Source organism: Canis lupus, chromosome 26 (genome assembly GCF_011100685.1).
Source record: "Canis lupus familiaris isolate Mischka breed German Shepherd chromosome 26, alternate assembly UU_Cfam_GSD_1.0, whole genome shotgun sequence".
NCBI lineage: Eukaryota > Metazoa > Chordata > Mammalia > Carnivora > Canidae > Canis > Canis lupus.
Window position 1 is genome coordinate 20,330,585 of NC_049247.1, and position 20,210 is coordinate 20,350,794.

Below are 20,210 nucleotides of genomic sequence, written 5' to 3' on the forward strand. Positions count from 1 at the left end.
CAAGCTTTCTTTATTTTCAAGCATTTGTCAGTGACTGGTTAGTATTCTCTGGAATGATTTGAGGACTCCAGCCTCTCTTCTCCACCCCCACAGACACTACCCTTTCCAGACCACTGTCTGCATTCACAGGGATTATTATCCCAGAACTTTCAAACTCCTCAGGCCTCCAGTTTATGCTTCTGTAATGCATCCTGTGCCATCCTGCTGAAGTGTCTTCCCCCCAAAAAAGCCTGTAATGTGTCACTCTCTTCTGTGATCTCTCCTATAGAATGAGTTCTCTAACCCTCCCTTACACAAATATGACCCCTCAGAGCTTGGGCATAGGATTAATTTCCAGCTTTATTCCCACCACCACTCCAACCAATGTTCTTCCACATAAGTCTTGGCAAATGCTCTTACTATTATCTGGAATAGCTCTGCCCACATAGAAAACTACTCTTCACCCTTCAGAACCCAACCCAAAGTGTTCCTCCTCTGAGAAAATCTCCAGAACCACTTTATTTTCCCTCAATTCTTACCCCAAGACAGAGATTGTAGCTCTTTTCTCTGGAGTCCAGCATAGCATGTAGTTTTTAAAACATTTAGTTGACTGGTCTCTGTATGCCAGATAATTTGTGCCCTTTACATGCATTATCATGCCTAACTTTCCAAAAATCCTATATAGTAGGTACCATGTTATCTCTCATTTTGAAAATGAGGAAACTAAAACTCAGGTAAAGTCACTTGTCCAAAATTACACAACCAATAAGATGTAGTCGAGATGCAGAGCTATAGCTATTTGACTAACAGTAAGCTGCCACCAATAACATGCAAAAACTCAAAAACCCAGAAAAGACAGGCTGACCATTGTCTATGTCAAGACATTGAGATGGTCCAGCCATCCATACTGTATATTGCATTGTCTACATGGGTAAATGAGAATAATCAGAGTATTCTAGGAAATAGAGAACAGCATCCATTTGAGGTCCTGTCACATAAACTAGAAAAATTCATTTTAAGCTAAGCTATCAAAGAAAGGTGGAAGAACCCAGAGAAACCAAGCCATCTCTTTGCAAACAGAAAATTGAAAATGGCATTGAAGCATTGGACTTAAAACTAATCTTCTATGCCTTATGAACCCACAGTAATTTATTTTGAAAGCTCCAGGGACAATTTAATCCTAGGAAGAATCTCTGGAATAATCCAGCATTTTTTGAATCCTGAAAACCCTTCTTAATGCATCTAAAATTTTGTTTACATCAAAAAGCATAAATTTCAATATTAGTTGTATGAGGAGTTGGCATTTAGGGTCAGTCTTGCTGAAGATAGATGGTGGAGCAGGTATTTTCTCTTATGGCATCCTTTTCCTATTGTTTTTACAAATTATTTGCATCTTATAATTGTTATGAATAATGGGGAAGCGGAGGCAATGCAGTGCTCTATTCCTCTTTTTATGACACCTCAAAACTTGGTAACCATCCTGGGGCAAAATGCTGTAGAATTATTTTAAACTTTGTAGTCAGACCTAAAATCTTGGTTCTACCAATTATTAACTTCATTACCATAGGCAATATGCTTAATCTTCATAACCCTTCAATTTCTTCATCACAGTGAAATTGATATTTATCTCACAAAGTTGTTATTAAGATCAGATGAAATGTGCAGGGAAGGAACATAACATGTAATAGGTCCTCAGTAAATGGTAATCATCATATTAACATTTAATATATATGTAAATATGAGTGGATTTAAATCTTCCAAGAACTAAGAAAATCTTAGTTTTCTTTGTTTGCTCTGTTTATTCTCTTGTTCCTCTTTTCTAGCATTCTTTTGAATTGCCTTAATTGTTTTATAATTATATTTTATTTTTTGGTATTTTAGCAGTATGTCATTGCTTTTGTTTTTACTTTTCTAGAGGTTATGACATAGAACCTTACTTTTCATTAGAATTAACATTGTACCATATCATGTAAAATTTAGCCGGCTTTCAGCTATTGGCCATTGCACTGACCCCTTCAAACACCATCTTTGATGCTCTAGTTGTCATGTGTATTGCATCACATACACTATAATCTCACAAGACAGTTTTATAATATTTGTTTTAAATGATCATATATACCTTTTAAAATTAAGAGATAAAGTTAGTTTTTATATTTACTTAAATATTGGCTATTTCCAGTGCTCTTATTTTCTTCCTGAAAAAAAGTTTCTTCCTTTTCTTTAGTTCATCTTATATCAATTCCCTTCAGCCTGAAGAACTTCCTTTAGTTCTACAGGGTAATGAATCTTCATAGTTTACTTTTATCTGAAAATACGTATATTTCACCTTTATTTTTATCTATTTATTTTTTTTTTGAGAAAGACTGAGAGGAGGAGTAGAGGGATGGAGAGAGAGAGAGAGAGAGAGAGAGAGAATCTTAAAAAGACTCCAGGCCCAGCACAGAGCCTGACACAGGGCTTGATCTCACCACCCTGAGATCATGACCTGAGCCGAAATTAAGAGCTGGACAGTTAACCAACTGAGCCACCCAGACGGCCTTATTTCACCTTTATTCTTGAAGGATATTTTAGCTGGATATAGAATTCTATTTTTAACAGTTTTTTTCTCTTTTAGCACTTTTATAATATTAGTCCATTGACTTCTGACCTCCATAATTTATGATGAGAAATCCACAAAATTCCAAATTATCATAACCCTGTAGAGAATCTGTTTATTTTCTTTGGATACTTTCAAATTATTCTCTTTCTCTTTGATTTTTAGTAGATTGATTATGATGTGTCTTAACATAATTCTCTTCATATTTATACTATTTGGAGTTTGCTGAGCTCCTTGAATCTGTCAATGTATGTGCTTCATTTGAGACATTTTTAGCCATATATTTCAATATATTTTCTACCTTTATTCTCTTTCCTCTCCACTTCTGTGACTCCAGTTACATGTATATTACACTTTCTGATATCCCATGAATCACTAAACTCTTTTTCCTTCCTCTTACTCAGATTGCATAATTTCTGTTAGTCTACAAGTTTAACTCTTTCCTCTGTCATCTCCATTTTGCTTAGCTCACTTGGTGAACTTTTTTAAAAGATTTACTTATTTGTTTTAGGGGGAACAGGTGGAGGGAAAGAATCTCAAGCAGATTCCCTGCTGGGTGTGGAGCCAATGTGGGGCTTCATCTGATATCATGACCTGGGCTGAAATCAAGAACTGGACATTCTACTGACTAAGCCACCCAGGCACCCCCAGTGAATTTTTTAAAGAAATTTTAAGTTTTATTTAAGTAAACTCTACACCCAATATGGGGATAGAACTCATGACTACAAGATCAAGAATCGCATGCTCCTCTGACTGAGGCAGCCAGGTGCCTCATTCAGTGAATTTTTAATTTTAGATATGTTTTCTATTCTAGAATTTCTATTTTTTATAGTTCCTATTTCTTTACTGCTACTTCTTTTCATTTATTGCGACTATATTTTCTTTTAGTTCATTGAACTTAGTTACAGCAGCTGCCTTAAAATCCATGTCCCTTACCTTCAACATTGAAGTCATCTTGTGTTGAGTCTAAGTTGATTGTCTTTTTTTTTTTTTCTGAGCTTGTGTCAAATTTTCCTGATTTTTTTTTGTATGTCAAGGTATTTGAGGCTATATCCTGGATGCTGTTACATTGTGGAAACTTTGGATTTTGTTATCTTCCTCTGAAGAATATTGATGTTTTTGTTTTAGTTGGTAATTGATTTAGTTGGACTCAAACTAAACTATATTTTATACAAAAATTCAAATCTCAGTTCAATTCTTCTGTCTTTTACTGAACTATTTATTGTCATATGTGTGAAGTTCCTATCATATGTGTGTAACTCAGAGATCAGACAAATATTTTGGCAGTTAATAATTTGAAACTCCTATCTCTTTCCCTTCAGGGATTTTCCCTTATTTTTTAGCTATGATAGCCCCAAACATTGTCTTCTGGTTCTTCAGGCCAGAAAGACTATGAGTTTCTCTTGGAATTTTGGCTTCCCTAAGCAGCACTGACTTCAGCCTGATCTAAAGCTAAAAACCACAAAAACAAATAGTTCATCCCACGCCATTACCTTCTTCCAAGTTTTGACTGTTTTACAAAGTCTACCTATTTTTGTTCACCTTCCAGTGCCCTCAGAGTTAAGAGCTATTATCTATAGGAGAGCCAGAGCCATCCATCATCATCATATTATTACATTCTTGAAGGGTTTATAGTTTTTGATCTCTGAAGAAACATTCTTGGCATCTGAGTCTGGTTTTACAAGATTTAAAGAAGAGTACTGTGCATCAGGCATGGTAACAGGTTTTGTGTGCATGTGAGAGAGAGGGAAAGAGATATATTTATAACTCACAATCTTTGAGATTGGTACTTTTGTCTCTATTTAAAGATGAGTAAAACCACCTACGCTGGAAATTTGGGTGAACTGAATCCTAACCTGATCCAGGGAAGGACTGAGTGGGTTTCTGAAAGGATGCCTGGGCATTCTTTACTATAATCACTTTGTCAGTGAAGGCCAAATAAACATCCCACGTGTGCAGCAATGGTCCAGGTAACTGAAATGATTATCGGTCGTGCTTGTTGGGAGGATGGGAGTTGAGGTGTTCACTTCCTCAATTGACCAAATTATTGCTTCACTTTGAATTGCCTTGTCTGTGAACTATCCCAGAGGATGCTCCATATAGAGAAGTCGCATCTTAGATCCATCATTGAGACACTAAAATCAGCTCATAAGGTAAAAATCACATAGCAAAGAATCATTGTAGAGAACCACACACCTTCTATCAGTCCAGTATGGGCCAGATTTTAACCCAGTCTTGCAACAGATTGTCATTTCTTCATTTGGTAAAATAGTTAATATATTAGTTAGGACAAGTAATGCTAGCAGCTATAATAAGCCCCAAATCACAATGATCTAGAGCAGTAAAATTTCTATCTTATTCCTAAGATGTCCATCACAGACATTCCCATTCACCAGGCAACCTTCCTCGTGGCTATCAAGCATGTAAATTCCTTCTCTCTGAAGACCCTACTGAGAGCTCTGGGGCTTAGGGTTCTTTGATGGGCACTCAGCATCCATGTGGAAGATAGGTAAAGAGCAAATATGGAGGATCACATGGGGAATTTTCATGTACTGGGCCTGGAAGCAGCATAGTCATGGGCAGAACTGAGTCCATGCACCTCACCAGCAAGGCTGGGATATGTAGTCTAGCTTTGTGCCCAGGAGGAAAAGGAAATGAGTTATAGTGAAGACCAAGAAGACTCCACCACACTTGTCTTACACCATGATCTACATTCCCCTCAGTGGAGGAAGATGTACCCACTTTGAGGCATATGAGAAGACCCAGACTAAGTGAAGAAGCAGTAAATACATGTGGCCTATTGCTTAGTAGATAACCATCTGGTAGAATGTTAAGCCAAATCCCCAAATTATTTAACTTTCTTTTTTCTCTTATCTGAGCTTGTGCAGTGAATGCATGTAACTTAAATGTGCATCTGATGGGACTCAGCTAGGTACCTCTTATCCATTCTGCTGCACAGGGCCTGTGGGGTAAAGGATGCTTGAGTAGATGTTTACAGAATAAAGAAGTGGATGGAAGAGGATCAGGAAGGAAGGGAGGAAGGAGGAAGGAAGGTCAGTGGTAATATACAACTTAGGAAGCTGCGGGTTACCACATGCCTGTGTTAGCAAAAGATACCATTTGTCCATGAACCAAGGTGACAAAGTGGAGGGTAACATGGTCTCACCACCTGGACAGCCACTCAGGAAATATCAACCATTAAATTTCCCCTGCCCTGCACCCCAGTGCACACCCCACATCTTCCCCTTTGGTTCTCATCTGAGATCTATCAGGCCAACTTCTGCTTGAGTAAAGATAAAGCAACAATAGAAGAAAAGAAACATTCCTGTGAACTAATCCAAAGCTTTAATCACTTCTCCCTGTTTCCTTGTGTCCCCTGGAGAAAAGGAGGGAGGGCTCCCATTCAGAGAGCTCGTTTTCCTGAGTGGGTTCCGATAAAGGACAGAACATTAGGTTTTTCTTCTTCTAAGGGAACATGGCGCTGCTTTTAGAATTCATTGGGACATTTTGGAACACAAACAACAGCGGAAGGCACTCATGTGGTGATAATTTAATGTAATTCCAATGTCAGCAATGCACCATGATGGTCTAGTCAGCTTGCCTGGAGGCGGTTGCTTTTGTGCCTCGCCTGAGAGAGTGGGTGCGCGTGCACTTCAGACATCAGCCAAGCACCCTCGTGCACAGTTCCTCTCTTTCCACCCCTGTTTTCACAGTGGTTTTCTGATTCCACTCCAAAGGACTCTTGGGGACAAAAGACATTGGAAATTTTTCTCAATTCCTAATCAGAAGGGAGAGTCTGTAAGCCCATATGCATTTTGGGGCTTGGCCTGGATTATTTTTTAAGTTAATTATTCCAAAACTTAACATGGATAATTTTTGCATGAAAGTCTCAAGTTTGGACATCTCTGGAAAAATCAGAAAAGTTGACAACGCAGGACTCACATTTCTACACCCTTAGCAGTTGGTGGAGGTGGAGTAGCAGAGCAGGTTCCCTAGTCTGACCTGGGTTCCCTGGCACACCATGGCCCCACCTGGTCCACTTCACTCATTTCCAGTTTCTGCGTATTTCTGGCATTGATCTCACCAATCCTGCCCATAAGCCTTAGTCCCCAGGTCCTGGCCTCCCCATAGACTTACCTGGGTTTCTCCATTTCTTATAGAAGAGAACCACAGAGTCCAACCAGATCTGGAACTGTTGTCTTGGAAATTTCCATCCCACAAATGCAAGGACGAACTAGTCGTTCAAGATTTGTTTTTCATTCAAGACGTTTTGCTACCATCAACTTGCAACCCTGCTAAAACATTTAGTTGATGGAGTCTGTTGGAATGAGATTGGGCTCTAAGTGGCATTGGCCAAACTCAACCATTTCACTGAAGAACAGTGCCATCTGGAAACAAGGCTGTGGGCAAGGATGGAACCCCACCCCCTCCCGTCCTAGATCCTGGGCCCAGAGGATAAAGTCTGAAGGCAGGAAGACCCGGTCTGCCTACCTGGCGATACCACGGTATGGGCCACATGAATTTCATTGTACATGGGCTGGAGCTGCAACCATACTTCTATAGAGCTTTAGGCTAAAAAATAAAAAATAAATAATACCATATAAGTGATTTGGTCCAGAGGTTTTTCTATCAGGATCTGATGGAAACTGGAAAAGTGGATGGTAAGCCCAGGGGGCGTTTTGAGCTTCCCATCGCATTCATCAAATATTTATCAAAAGTTATTTTGTGACAGGCAGAAAATGGTGAGCAAAAGCAGGCAGCATCCATGCACTCACAAAGGAAGTCAGCCAGAAGCAAGAGAAGGGCACGGGGTCATGCTCTTGTGTACCAGAGATCCCAGCCTGGAGGTCATGGCTGGGAAGGACTTCCCAGTGAAATGACAAAATCTGAGGGGCAAACCAAATTGACGGGGTGAAGGGGTGCAGTTGGAGCATGTCAGAGAAAAAGGATAGCAGGATCAAGAGCCCTGGGACACAAGGGCACATGAGTATCACACAGAATTAGAAGCAGGTCAGTGGGCTGAGATAAAACGGGGGAATGGGAAGGTTTCTGACCATGCAGGAACCTTTAGATCATAGCATGAGGCCTGGTCTTTATCCTAAGAAAAGTGTAAAAGTAGGGACACCTGGGTGGCTCAGTGGTTGAGTGTCCGCCTTTGGCTCAGGTCATGATCCTGGGGTCGTGGGATTGAGTCCCTGCATCGGGTTCCCCGCAGGGAGCCTGCTTCTCCTTCCTCCTATGTCTCTGCCTCTTTCTCTCTCTCTCTCTCTCTCTCTTTCTCTGTGTCTCTCATGAATAGATAAATAAATCTTTAAAGAAAAGAAAAATGTAAAAGTTTTATAGCCCTGTGGAGTCAGCCCCATACTGTGCAAGGCACAGAGACAGTGCAGGGGCTATGGAATAATGGGCCTCTACTCACATTTTGCTTCAGTTGTGGTTCCAGTTGTGCTCACTGCAATATTACCACCGTTGACACCGTAAGAGACAGTAATGACTGTGGGGCTCAATGACCGACTAGAGCACTGAAAGAATGCTCGATTGAATTAAGAAAGAGGCTTTGGAGGAAGCTTTATTTAAAACCAAGCTGTGCATCCTTGGGAAGTTCACTTCACCTCTCTGAGCCTGGTTTCTTCATCTGAAAAACAGAAGCAGTGATAGTGCCTGCCTCACAGAGATGTTCTGAGGATTAAACATGCTGATGGTGTGTGTGAAGCGCTTAGTACAGGGCCTGGCACATGAAAAAGAACCAATAAATGTTAGCTATTCTTAGCTATTCCCATCTAAATCTGTATTCCCAGACAGGCTGCAGAACTTTGGATTCAAGGTTATGAATTCCCTGGTGGAAAAAAAGAGGGGGATAAAAACAAAGTTCTGGAGAGCAAGAGCTGTGCAAAGCAGGAGTATCCTGTGAGGTATTCTATGTGGGAATTCGCTGGCTGGGGGTCAGGTGGAACTTCTGGAAGGAAGCCACCTCCCCCAGAGGAAAGATGTGAACAGGCAACAGTACCTTGTTTTCAGCAAGCCTCGGCAAAGACACTTGGAACCAGTCAGACCAGATTTGGAGGGAAAGGAGAGACAGGGATAGGCAGCATGCATTAGACAGTGACCCAAAAAGGAGAGAAAACGGAGAACATAGAATCAGGTTTGGAGGACAGACAGGATGTCAGGGAGGGACATTAAAAATCAAGCTTTTAACACCAATGAGCAAGATCATGTGGCTGGAGGTCATGAGCCTGGGTCCTGGATCCGGTTCTCTTCTTTTCTCTTGCTGTGTGCCCTTTGGCCAGTCATTTCTCTTTTGGAATCTCAGTTGGAGGAGGAGGTGTGTTTGTTTGGATTTTTTTTAAGGTTTTATTTATTTATTTAAGAGACAGAAAGAGCAAGCACAAGTTAGGGGGAATGACAGAGGCAGAAGGAGAAGCAGGCTCCCTGCTGAGCAAGGAGCCCAATGTCTGGCTCCATCCCAGGACCCTGAGACCATGACCTGAGCCGAAGGCAGAGGTTTAACTGACTGAGCCACTCAGGTGCCCCGAGGAAGGGTTTTTTTTAAAGTAGGTCATCTACAAGTTTATTTTGTTGGGTTTTTCTGGATCTAGCCATCTAGACAGGACTAGTTCCAACAATCTAGACAGATGTGTTGACCTCGGTGTCCCAGGAATGGATACAGAGTTGGGGTATAATGCAAATAGTGGCTGAGGGCCCGTGATTATACAGTAGAAGGATGTGGGCTTGAATCTTGGCACTGTCACTTGCTGGTTTTGTGGCTTTCCTATCTGAGCCTTGGTTTCCTCAACTGTAAAACAGTTCATCAACTCTAAGATGGCATTGACTATAAGATACTTGACATTTTATGGGCCGCAAGGACCAGAAAAAAATGCCACCAATAAGACTGCCATACCGTACATCCAGGGTTCAGAAAAGGCAGCTCGGGATCCCTGGGTGGCTCAGCGGTTTGGCACCTGCCTTTGGCCCAGGGCGCGATCCTGGAGACCAGGGATCAAATCCCACGTCGGGCTCCCGGTGCATGGAGCCTGCTTCTCCCTCTGCCTACATCTCTGCCTCTCTCTCTCTCTCTCTGTGACTATCATAAATAAATAAAAATTTAAAAAAAAAAAGAAAAGGCAGCTCATTTCAGAGAGTTGAAACAAATCTAGGGGCACCCAGTGGGATCAGCTGGTAGAGTGGTGTGATTGACCCATGTTGGGTATAGAGATTACTTAAAAATAAAATCTTTAAAATGTATCTAAATGTAAATCAACCTGTGCATGAGAATCAGTGAAACTGGCATATAACTAGTGCCTAGTGTATAAGTAGTGCTTAATGTATTAATTAGGTGCTAAATAAGAGTTTATTGAACTAAAGACATGGTTATCAGGTGATACATACTTTTTAAAGGAGGAGAGTAAAGTGGTTCAAGAAAGATGTTTCTCAGAACTGAACTTCTATCAATTTTTACACAGGAGGTACTTGGCTAGGAGGGAGAACTGAATTATGTATGTGTAAATATCTGTCATACTTTTTAAAATTTATTTTTAAAACTTATAATGTTAAATGAGGTCATTGTACGGTTTGCTTTTGGCCTAAGGTACAGTTTTGCATTCTCACAGTGACACCCTGGTTTTCTTTTCCCTTGCTGGGGGATCTCTCTTCATGAACCCCACCTGCCATCTTGGAATGGCAAACCAAAATGGCATAGGCAGTTCTTAGTGTTCTCAAAAGAGTACTGGCCCTTAATAAAAGGAGATGAAAGAAAGGAAGAGAAAAAGAGACTCAATCCAAAAGAATCTTTGAGAGAAAGGCTTTGAGAGACTGGGAGGAGGAAAAAGGGGAGCCAAAAAGAAACCCCATATGAATGAGACCATATAATGTTTGTCCTTCTCCGATTGACTTATTTCACTCAGTATAATACCCTCCAGTTCCATCCACCTCGAAGCAAATGGTGGGTATTTGTCGTTTCTAATGGCTGAGTAATATTCCATTGTATACATAGACCATAAAGAAGTAAATGAATGAATAAAAAGAATCCCTCAGGCTTTTATTTCTCAGCCTGAAAGTTGTGTGCCAGCAGCTTCTATTGGGCTTTGGATCAAATTTTCAATTCCAATGCCTTGTCAGGGATCATTTCAAATGCGTTCACCTCTGGGAAGCAGGGCCATTCGGTGAGCAGGGATCTGAGGAGAGGTGGAGGGCATCTTGTCTGATTAGCTGGGCCTTATCTGCGGAGCCGAGTGAACGGTCTAATGCGATAAGCGAGCTTTGCGAGGCACTGAACCATCCCGACTTCTCCCTGACAGAGGCAAAGCCGAGGTCCCAGCTGCTCCTTATCAAGTGACAGGAACACTTGGTGAAGCCACGGAAATTGGATTTGAGTGATTCCCATCCTCCTTCCTCCCCACCCCAACCTAGAGCATTCTGATCATCCAGCCCGTTAAAGGGACAGCTCTGGTTGGGAACAATGCCCAGAGAGGAGGAGACAAAGACCTGGGGAGAGCTGGGGCCTTGCCAGGGACGCATGATCGGTGGGTCAGTGGGTTGGTGGAGACACTGGAAATGGACCCAGTTCCTTCGGCTATGTCAGTCTTTCCACCAAAGAATTTTGTCTTTAAGATTTTTCCAGGGAAATCGCTCTACCACTGAGGCTACAGCTGAGCCATCCCCAAGGTGGTGGATGTTTACTTTATGGTCCTCAGGCATGATCCAGCAGGTAGTGGCATTGTCCTTCATGCAAATAAAACCAACTTGACCATAGTATTAATAACAACTGTGACTCAGGTCATGATCCTGGGGTCCTGGGATAGAGTCCCTAATCAGGGTCCCTGCAGGGAGACCTCTTCTCCCTCTGCCTATGTCTCTGTGTCTCTCTTGAATAAATAAATAAAGTCTTTTTTTAAAAATTCATACAACACCCCATGGGGTAGTCCCCATTACAGTTGGCTTAGAGAGGGAAAGCCATTTGCTCAAGGCCACAGCCAGCAGGTATGTGCTCATGTGTGGCCTGCACCCTACGTGTCTGGTGTCAGAGCCAGAGCTCTTTTTCCTTTTTTTTTTTTTTTTTTTTTATTCAGAGCCAGAGCTCTTAACCACTGAGATTGCCTGCCTGCCCAGAGAGGTAAATGGGCAGAACAGGGATTTGAATCCAGTACTCCTGACTCTTAGTCCATTACTCTTCTAACTAATGATGATAATATGATAATAGTAACTCAATAATTATTATCCCATTTACTCTCCTCAACAGCCCAATTAACTGGTATGATGACCCACACTCACCCAGGGTCACACTGCTAGAAAGTAGCAGATCTTGGACTGGAAACCTCCTCCTCCTTCCATTCCCAGACACCACAGTGATATTTCAAAATCCAACCTGATTATGCCAGCCCACTGCTCACAACCCCCTGTCGTTAATACCAAACCCACACTCGCCCTGGGGACTTACAAGACAAGCATGGCCCAGTCCATCTGCATTGCTGACAGCCTTCGGTCACTCTTTGCTTGGGCCACACTGGCCTTCTTGCCACTCCTCCCACCACAGGACCTTTGCACCTGTTCTTCCCTCCTCCCTGAACATCCTGTTTGTGTACCCCATTTCTGCCTTTTGACCTTGCTAACTTCTACTTCTCCTGTAGATCTCAGTTTAAACGTCACTTCCACAGAGAGCTTTCCTCTCTCTTCCTCTGGGGTAACCATCCATTTGTCATCCCACATTAATTAGGTGATTATTTAACTATATAGTTAGTTATATCCCCATTCACGTAATTCTTCTGAGTGGCCATGGGCCAGTCTTTTTCCTGGTCTGGGCCTCACTCTCCTAATCTGTAGAATGGATGACAAGACTCCAGGGCTCATCCAAAATGGGCTTCCGGGGCCCAAAGTGGACCTAGCAAATACAAGGCAGTCTTCGTGCTTCAATGGGAATTCATCATTCCTAAGGGATTTGCACTTAGTCCTGCCATGGAAAAGCTTCTAAAATCCCCTTGCCACCTCCTGTGATGGAAAGCAATGTGCCTGGCTTAACTTGTAAGAGGTGAATTGAATCTGAATTTGGAAGGCATTCTAAAGCTGGTGCTGACAAGAAATGAACACAGTCCTTCGCTCCTTCTACAAACATTTCCTGGAGACCATTCCCTGTCCAGCCAGCCTCCTGGGTGCTGGGGAACAGAGGCAAATTAGACACGCTCCCTGCCTCTTATGAATGTACAGCTGAGTAGGGAAGCAGACACTTCAGGTAGACAGAAGGAGAAATCACGTCTCCCATTTACCGAGGGCATGTTATGTTTCAGGCCAGTGCTAGGCTTTTTATAAACGACATCTCTTCTCTTTTCTTCCTTTTCCTTTCTTTTCTTTTTTTTTTTTAATTCATGAGAGACACAGAGAGAGAGGCAGAGACATAGACAGAGAGAGAAGAAGGCTCCCTCAGGGAGCCCAATGTGGGACTCAATCCCAGGACCCGGCATCACACCCTAAGCCAGACACAGATGCTCAACCACTGAACCACCCAGGTGCCCCTATAAATGATATTTCATTATCCCTATTTAATCCCAGCCAAAGCTCCCTGAAGTGCTGGTAATCTCCCCATTTCACAGAAGCAGCATTTGAGGCAAGAGAGGTGAAGTGTCCCCACGAAGAGCAGTGGTGTTTGCTTGCAAAGACTTCCCCCTGGCCACAGCCAGAAATCTCCCCACCCTTGAGGGAGGCGGCATGCTGTAATATTGGAAAGTCCTGGGTTGAGCCCTGACTTTGACACCTATTAACACATGACATCTCTCAACCTCTATCCCCTGAGATGTCAGAGTAAGGATGGCATCACCTCCCTCACAGGGTGGTTTTCACATTTAAGTGAAACAAATCTTGTGAATATTCCCAGTTTCTTTCCATAGAAGATGCAGAAAAAAATATTATACATGTTCCTCGCTCCTAGCAAACATCAGTAGGAAAGCAGGTGGGATGGGAATACTCCCGCAATGGGAACATAAACAAGATCGATGGAGCCCTATGTGCCTTTTTGACAAAATCTGTTCTATATCTGGACTGTTTGGAAGAATTAAGAAAATTAGAACTTGTCATCGAGTAAACGACTTGTTACTTTATTTTCCATATGGACTGTTGTCTCAGATGCTGAGAACCTTCCTTATGTGAATCTATCGTCTGAGCCCAGGGAACCTACGTAAGCCAGTAAATTTGCTACTTTCTAAAGACATTTTTCTTAATCTCATGCCATGAGGAAAAGCAATAAAAACAACCAAGCGGAAGCCCAGGGAGGACTCATGAAAGCTTCTGGCTATATGAGCAGGGCACACTTGGCTTCAGCAACAAAGAGGGACACACAGTACCCGGTGACAGCAATTATAACAATAAAAAGAACAGTGTCTGCCTACCAGGGCATCAGGTGGGTGAGGAGGCAGCTGGGGCAGGGGGAGTGATAACCAGTGAACTTTGATAGTGGAATTAACCCTCACTGGAAGTGGAAAGCTCGTGGACACTGGAGTCTGACAGCTCTAGTTAGAACGCTGGGTGCACCACCTTCTTGCTGTGGGACCATGGGCAAGTGGCTCCACCTTTCTGGGCCACAGATGCCATATCTCCAGAAAGGAAATTGTCATACATTTAGTCATTCATCCAACAAATAGTTACTGAGTACCTGCTATGTAGCAGGCACTGTTTTAGGCTCTCAGGCCTGTAGCAGTGAATGCGATTGATAAACTCTTGCCAGTGGAGCCAAAACTTGCATAGAGTAGTAAGTCAGAAACAGTAATAATGTTGAACTTGCCACTGACCCTATCCTCCTTAATCTTCCCACATCCCTTTGAGGCTGACAGAGCAGCTATTGTGTCCTCACTGTACAGATGAGGAGACTGAAGGCCTGAGAGCACACCCAGCATCAGCTCACAGGCCTCCTGGCTCTTCCCACTCTACCACCTGCCTTGGGTGAACCAGATCTTATTGCCAGGTGATATCAGGGAACAGAAATGACACAGGCTTCTTCTTCAGTCTAGAATTCAATCCTATGATGCCACCATTTTCAGCATCTGCAGGATCTGTCATAGCAGTTCCCATGTAGTGCCATAATCTTCTGCCTATCGTTAGGTTGTGAGCTTTTCCAGGGCAGAGGCCTTATATCCCAAGGGCTTAGCATGGAGTCTAGCACCAGGTAAGTGCTCAGGGAATGCATGCTGAATAAAAGAATGGATGAATTAGGAAAGGGGGAAGAGAGGGAGAGAGAGAGAAGAAGAGAGGGAGGAGGAAAGAAGAGGGTTAGGGAAAGGAAACGTCTGGCTTATACAATAAATGCAAGATGGATGGGTGAATAGAGTGGGTGGATGGATGGCTGAATGGATGGATGGATGGTAGATGGATGGATGATTGGTTAGATGGGTAGATAAATGGATGGATGGATGACTGGATGAATAGATGGGTAAGTGGGTAGATGGGTGGATGGTACATGGATGGATAAATTAATGGATGATGGGCGAATGGAGATGGATGAATGAATGGATGGATGGACAGACAGATGGACCAGTGGGTGGATGGATAGATAGATGGCTGGATGAATGGGTGGATGGTTGAACGGACAGATGAATATATGGGTGGTTGGATGCATGGATGGATAGATGAAGGAATGGATGAGTGGGTGGTGGGTGGATGGATGGATGGTTGGTTAGATAAAAGAAGAAAGGAGAGAGGAAAAATGAAAGGAGTATGTTGGAGAGGAACAGGCAAACGTCCTTTGGAAGAGTCAATAAATGTTGAACAAATAAAGAATGAAATGCAACTTAAATCCCTTTTTCACTCCCACAGCTTACCCCTGCCCTCCCCACAGCCTTCAAAGCCTGATTAAATCTTGCCTCTGCTCTCTGTTCCAACCCACAGGGACTGGTATGTCTTTCTAACCTTTCAGAGTTCCCATTGTCTACTTGCCAATTAGCATCTTGGTTACAAACTCTCACTTCCCCCGATTGAAAATGACCATCGCACTCACCAGCATGGGGCAGTGTGGTAAAATCACAACTCTGTAGAAAGACTGGCTGCAGGGATTTTGGCTCTTCCACTTCCTAAACAAGCACAAGTTACTCCAACTCCTGGAGGCTCTGCTGCCCCATGTGTGAAACAGAGACACTTCCATTGCCTCATAGAGGTGTTAGTTAGACTCCCTATGAGAAAGTGTGCAAGGAGCTTCGTGCAGGGGCCCAGTGCATAGCAAGCATTCCCACAGAGTGGTTGCTACCATTATGATTGTTGTAGTTTGACCTGAGAATGTCTGTTCCACCACCCAGCATGGTGAGGCTGTAGAGACAACCACCATTTCTCCTCCCCCAGAACACACACACGTGCATGTGTGCACACACACACACACACACGCGCGCGCGCGCATGCCTGGCATAGGACCAGGTATCCAGAATGCTTCTTGGTTAGATGCCTGCTTGGACCCCAGTCCAGAGAACCTCCTTTCTAAACCTGTATGTTCGGCAAAATTTTATTTGTTAACAACCTTACCCAGGCCAACTTTTCAGAAATCTGTTTTCAATTTTTAATTTTCTGGGTTCATTGAAGAAACCAGAAAAGGATGAAGTATCCGTGTTGGTGTCTGTTCTCAACAAGCCTGTAGGGCCACTGATCCTCTTGGGTTATCTGTACATGAGGATAGTGCTTCCCAGAGCCTAAGCCCAGGACTCCCTCCATAACCGGTAGGACTCGGTTAAAAATGAATATTCCTAGGATCCAGCTTAGACTTATTAAATCAGAAACTCTTAGGCTTAGGGCCTGGGAGTCTGCATGTTAACCACTTCCTTAGATGATTCTAGTGCACACTTAGGTAACCACTACCATGTGCAGCTTGCCTTGCAACAAACCTACCGTGTAATGCTGGCCAGGTGGGGGGCGGGGGCAGTTTGAGAGCTTCTAACCCAACTTCCTCACTTACTCCTTCCTCTGGAAGGAGTCTTTGCTGGCTCTACAAGGGGAAGAAGGAAACTGGTATTTATAGAGTCCTTGCTGTGTACCAGACACTTGGCATAGGATCAGAGAGGGTAAGTGATATATGCAAGGTCACATAGAGGGGCAGTGACAGGCCTGGGACACAAACCAAAGGCTCCAGTCTCATTGCCCTTCTGGCTTTTCTCCATTGTACCATTTGTCTCTTCTGGAAGGAGTCCTTGCTGGCTCTACAAGACAGTTAGCTTTTATGGAGCTCTTACTGTATACCAGGCACTTGACATAGGACCCCTCCCCCCAGCAATTCTAAGGGCTAGGTATCAGCATGCCCATTATTTTAGTGAAATAAGGTGGAATCATATTTGCTGAGAAACAATACCTACTGGTATATAAAACAAATCTTATTATTAGAGGGGGAAATTGGGGGTAACTCTTTCATCATACATGTGATGAAAATAATTTTAAAATGGCTTAATGTGAGAAGTGTATCTTTTTCATTCATGTAAACAATACACTATGTGCTAGAACCCAGCAAGGAACCCTAATAACACTGGCCATGGCACGTTGTTGCTGCTAGATTTTTGTCCATAGCAATGGTTCTCAACGGAGCATGATTCTGTGCTCCCAGGTAACATCTGGCAACATCTAGAGACGTTTTGGGTTGTCACAACTAGAAGCTACCGCTGGCGTCCAGTAGGTAGAGGCCAAGGATGCTGCTAACCATCCCATAATGCACAGGGCATCCTGTCATCCCAAAGAATTGTCTGTCCTAAAATGTCAATAGTGCTGAGATTGAGAAATTTTTGATCTGTGGGAGGCGAAGCACGGACTTTTGTTGGGATGTCATCTGTAGCCATCTCCACCACTAGAAGGCAGCGTAAGTGCTGATTCTGGCAGCTTGCCCCGCCCCACACCCAGCCTTGACAGCCATGTGACTCTTCCTTTGGATGTTCCAACTGCCATCCACAAAACGGGTACATCAGGGTGGTGTGAAATGGGTAAGTAGGGAGAAAGAGAAGAGATTATACCTGAATGATGATGTCTCCTGTCAAGATCAAGCACTGCTAAAATGTGAGATTTCAACTTTAGCTTCCAAAGTTCATGATATTTCCAGTGCTGCATCCAGCCTTAGAAATGAAAGCTCCACGAACCAAGATTTTGCAACATAAGCCATTAACTTCCGTTGGCATCAAACACAATCTGTTTTTAATTATGTTGTAGAGTGAATCGGGTTTCCCAGATTTATTTTTGAGTATAACCCGTGACACAGAGTATCTGTTCCTCTGCCTCCCCTTTAGGTGGGACAAAATATCACTTAGGAATCAAAAATGCTGCTTTTATGGGCAGCCTGAGTTTGAATCTGCCCCTGCTGGTTATTAGCTATGTGACCTTGGGGAAATCCCTTCTTTTCTCGGGGACTCTTATGTGTTCACCTGTAACATGGGAATAATAATAGATCCTACTTGAAAAGATTGAATTTTAACTCAAATAATGCAAGTAAAGTGCTCAGTGTAGTGTCTGGTACACAGACAATACTCAATACATGTTGACAGTAATAATTATTAATATTGTCATCATTGTCATCATAATTAAGGCCCCAGGATAGGGAGAAAAATGGGAAATTGAGAGTCTGGGGAATATTCAGCATTTATAAAGCAAAGCTGGTACAGTTGGGGTCTGATAATTCATAACTTACTAAATCTGACCTGCCATTTCTGCTTTTAATGAAAATATATTCAGTATTGGAATTAATTACTGTTAAAGTGGACTTCTTATTAAGCGTCGAGGGGTCAATGGCAGACTCAGTGGGCTATCATTGAGTAAAATGTCTCAAGGAAGAAAAAAAAGGATCTGAATTTAATGCATCATCCTGAATCCAACTGGAAAATCCCTAATAACACTGGCTGCCATTGACAATTAATCTAAGGAGGCTGTAAATTGTAAGAAAGCTTTGGAGGCAGAAACTAAGGAGGGAATGGAAATGAGGAAGAATTCAGTTTATCCCAGCTCTATCAGGTGTTTCTAAATCAGCGGTTCTGTACCTAGGGAGGAGTCAAGGAGGTGACCCCCCCAATGCGGGGGGGAAGGTCACTCTATAGAGCAGGAGAATTGGACTTCGAATCAGGATGGCTGGTCCTGGCCCAGCCTCTGTTCTCTGTAACCAGGTGTGGTGGCAGAGAGGGACAAAAATAGGTAAAATCAGAGAGGCAGTTAGAAACAGATCATCTAGTGCCTTTAAAGCCATGACAAAGAGGTTGGGTTACTTCTGAGCAAAATGGGAGGTCTCTGTTGAGTTTAGAGAAGGGAGGGATTTAATATGATGGCCCAACACTCACACTAGAGAACAGACCAAGGCAGTTACTGCAGTCATCTGGATAAAAGTGTATAGAGGGGATCCCTGGGTGGCGCAGTGGTTTGGCGCCTGCCTTTGGCCCAGGGCGTGATCCTGGAGACCCAGGATCGAATCCCACATCGGGCTCCCGGTGCATGGAGCCTGCTTCTCCCTCTGCCTGTGTCTCTGCCTCTCTCTCTCTCTCTCTATCTGTCATAAATAAATAAAATATTTTTAAAAAGTGTATAGAGGCTTGACGTAGGGTGATGGCAGTGTGATGGGGAGATTGTGTCGATATAAGGTATGTTTAGAAGGTCAAGTTGGCAATATGTGCCTGTGGATTGGATGTGCAGAGTAAGTGCAAATGGAGACACCCAAGGATGTCATCCCCTAGTAGATGGATGTCAATACTTGTATCAGTTAGCTCTTCCCATGATGATAATGCTGCATAACAGATCACTCTCAACCCATGGAATTAGAACCAAGAAGGCATGAGTCTGTAGTCATTTGCAAATCAGCTGGGCTCAAGTGAAGAAATCTGCTTTAGATCTGCCATTAGCTATTATTACAAAAGTTCTACAACAAACAAATTTTACTGTGGAATCTGAAAAAAAATTTAAAAACCCAAATTCCAAAAAATAATTAAGCTACTCTGAGCAAATGGACAAATCAATGGTTTGAAGAATTTGTGGCAGTATGATCCTAAAGCCACTTGAAAAGATTTGTCCCAGTCGTCCCACAACTCAGAGCATTGAGAAAGAGGAGTATGCTCCAATTTATCCCAGGCCCAAGCAATTTCAGTTTTCTGATTAGCTTTGTGCACCTAGCAGGAACTTTGTCAGGCAGATAGCTTGTCATGCCAAACACAGGACAAGCCTGTCACTGGTCAGGAAGCTGACTCAGTCAGAGAGATTGGCTTGCCTCCCCCTAATCGATGCCATCCACATAACACTAAGAATCACAACTGCCGCCAAGCCATGCCTGCTCCTCCATTACTGGTTTTGAGCAGCAGGATCACTCAACCTGTCAGAAGCCATTAGACTGTGGGGCTGGCTGATTTTGAGAAGGAGAGTAGGGGGTCTATTCAAGGACAAGATGAGCACATAGGAGGGAAAATAGACAGTGGCCCTGGCCCAGCATCCAGGGCTAAAGAATTAGATGGCTCCATGAACCAACAAGACAATGTTTTGAGCTTTGTGGGGTAATGCATCATGTCTTCTATGGCAAAAGAGGGATTGGGGATATGCTTGAGGTAAATTGTTGCCATCCCAAATAGCCATTTGCCATGTAGACAGGAAATAACTAAATAGGACTCAGGTGGAAACCTTAAGCAGGATGCATTTAGGAGCAAACACAGCCGACTGTAGCTGTCTGGAA

The 20,210-nt window shown here is 43.1% G+C and overlaps 1 protein-coding gene and 1 long non-coding RNA gene across 2 annotated transcripts in view; one reads left to right on the forward strand and one right to left on the reverse strand.

The window, feature by feature from the left end:
• SEZ6L (seizure related 6 homolog like) overlaps positions 1–20,210 on the forward strand; it is a 189,684-nt gene that overhangs the window by 35,196 nt on the left and 134,278 nt on the right. The gene's annotated exons all lie outside the window — the stretch shown is intronic.
• On the reverse strand, positions 6,125–11,931 carry LOC111092536. The gene is made up of 4 exons (XR_005379337.1): positions 11,843–11,931; positions 7,067–7,147; positions 6,713–6,867; positions 6,125–6,316 (listed from the first exon to the last, which is right to left on the reverse strand). It is a non-coding gene; the product is annotated as an uncharacterized LOC111092536 (long non-coding RNA).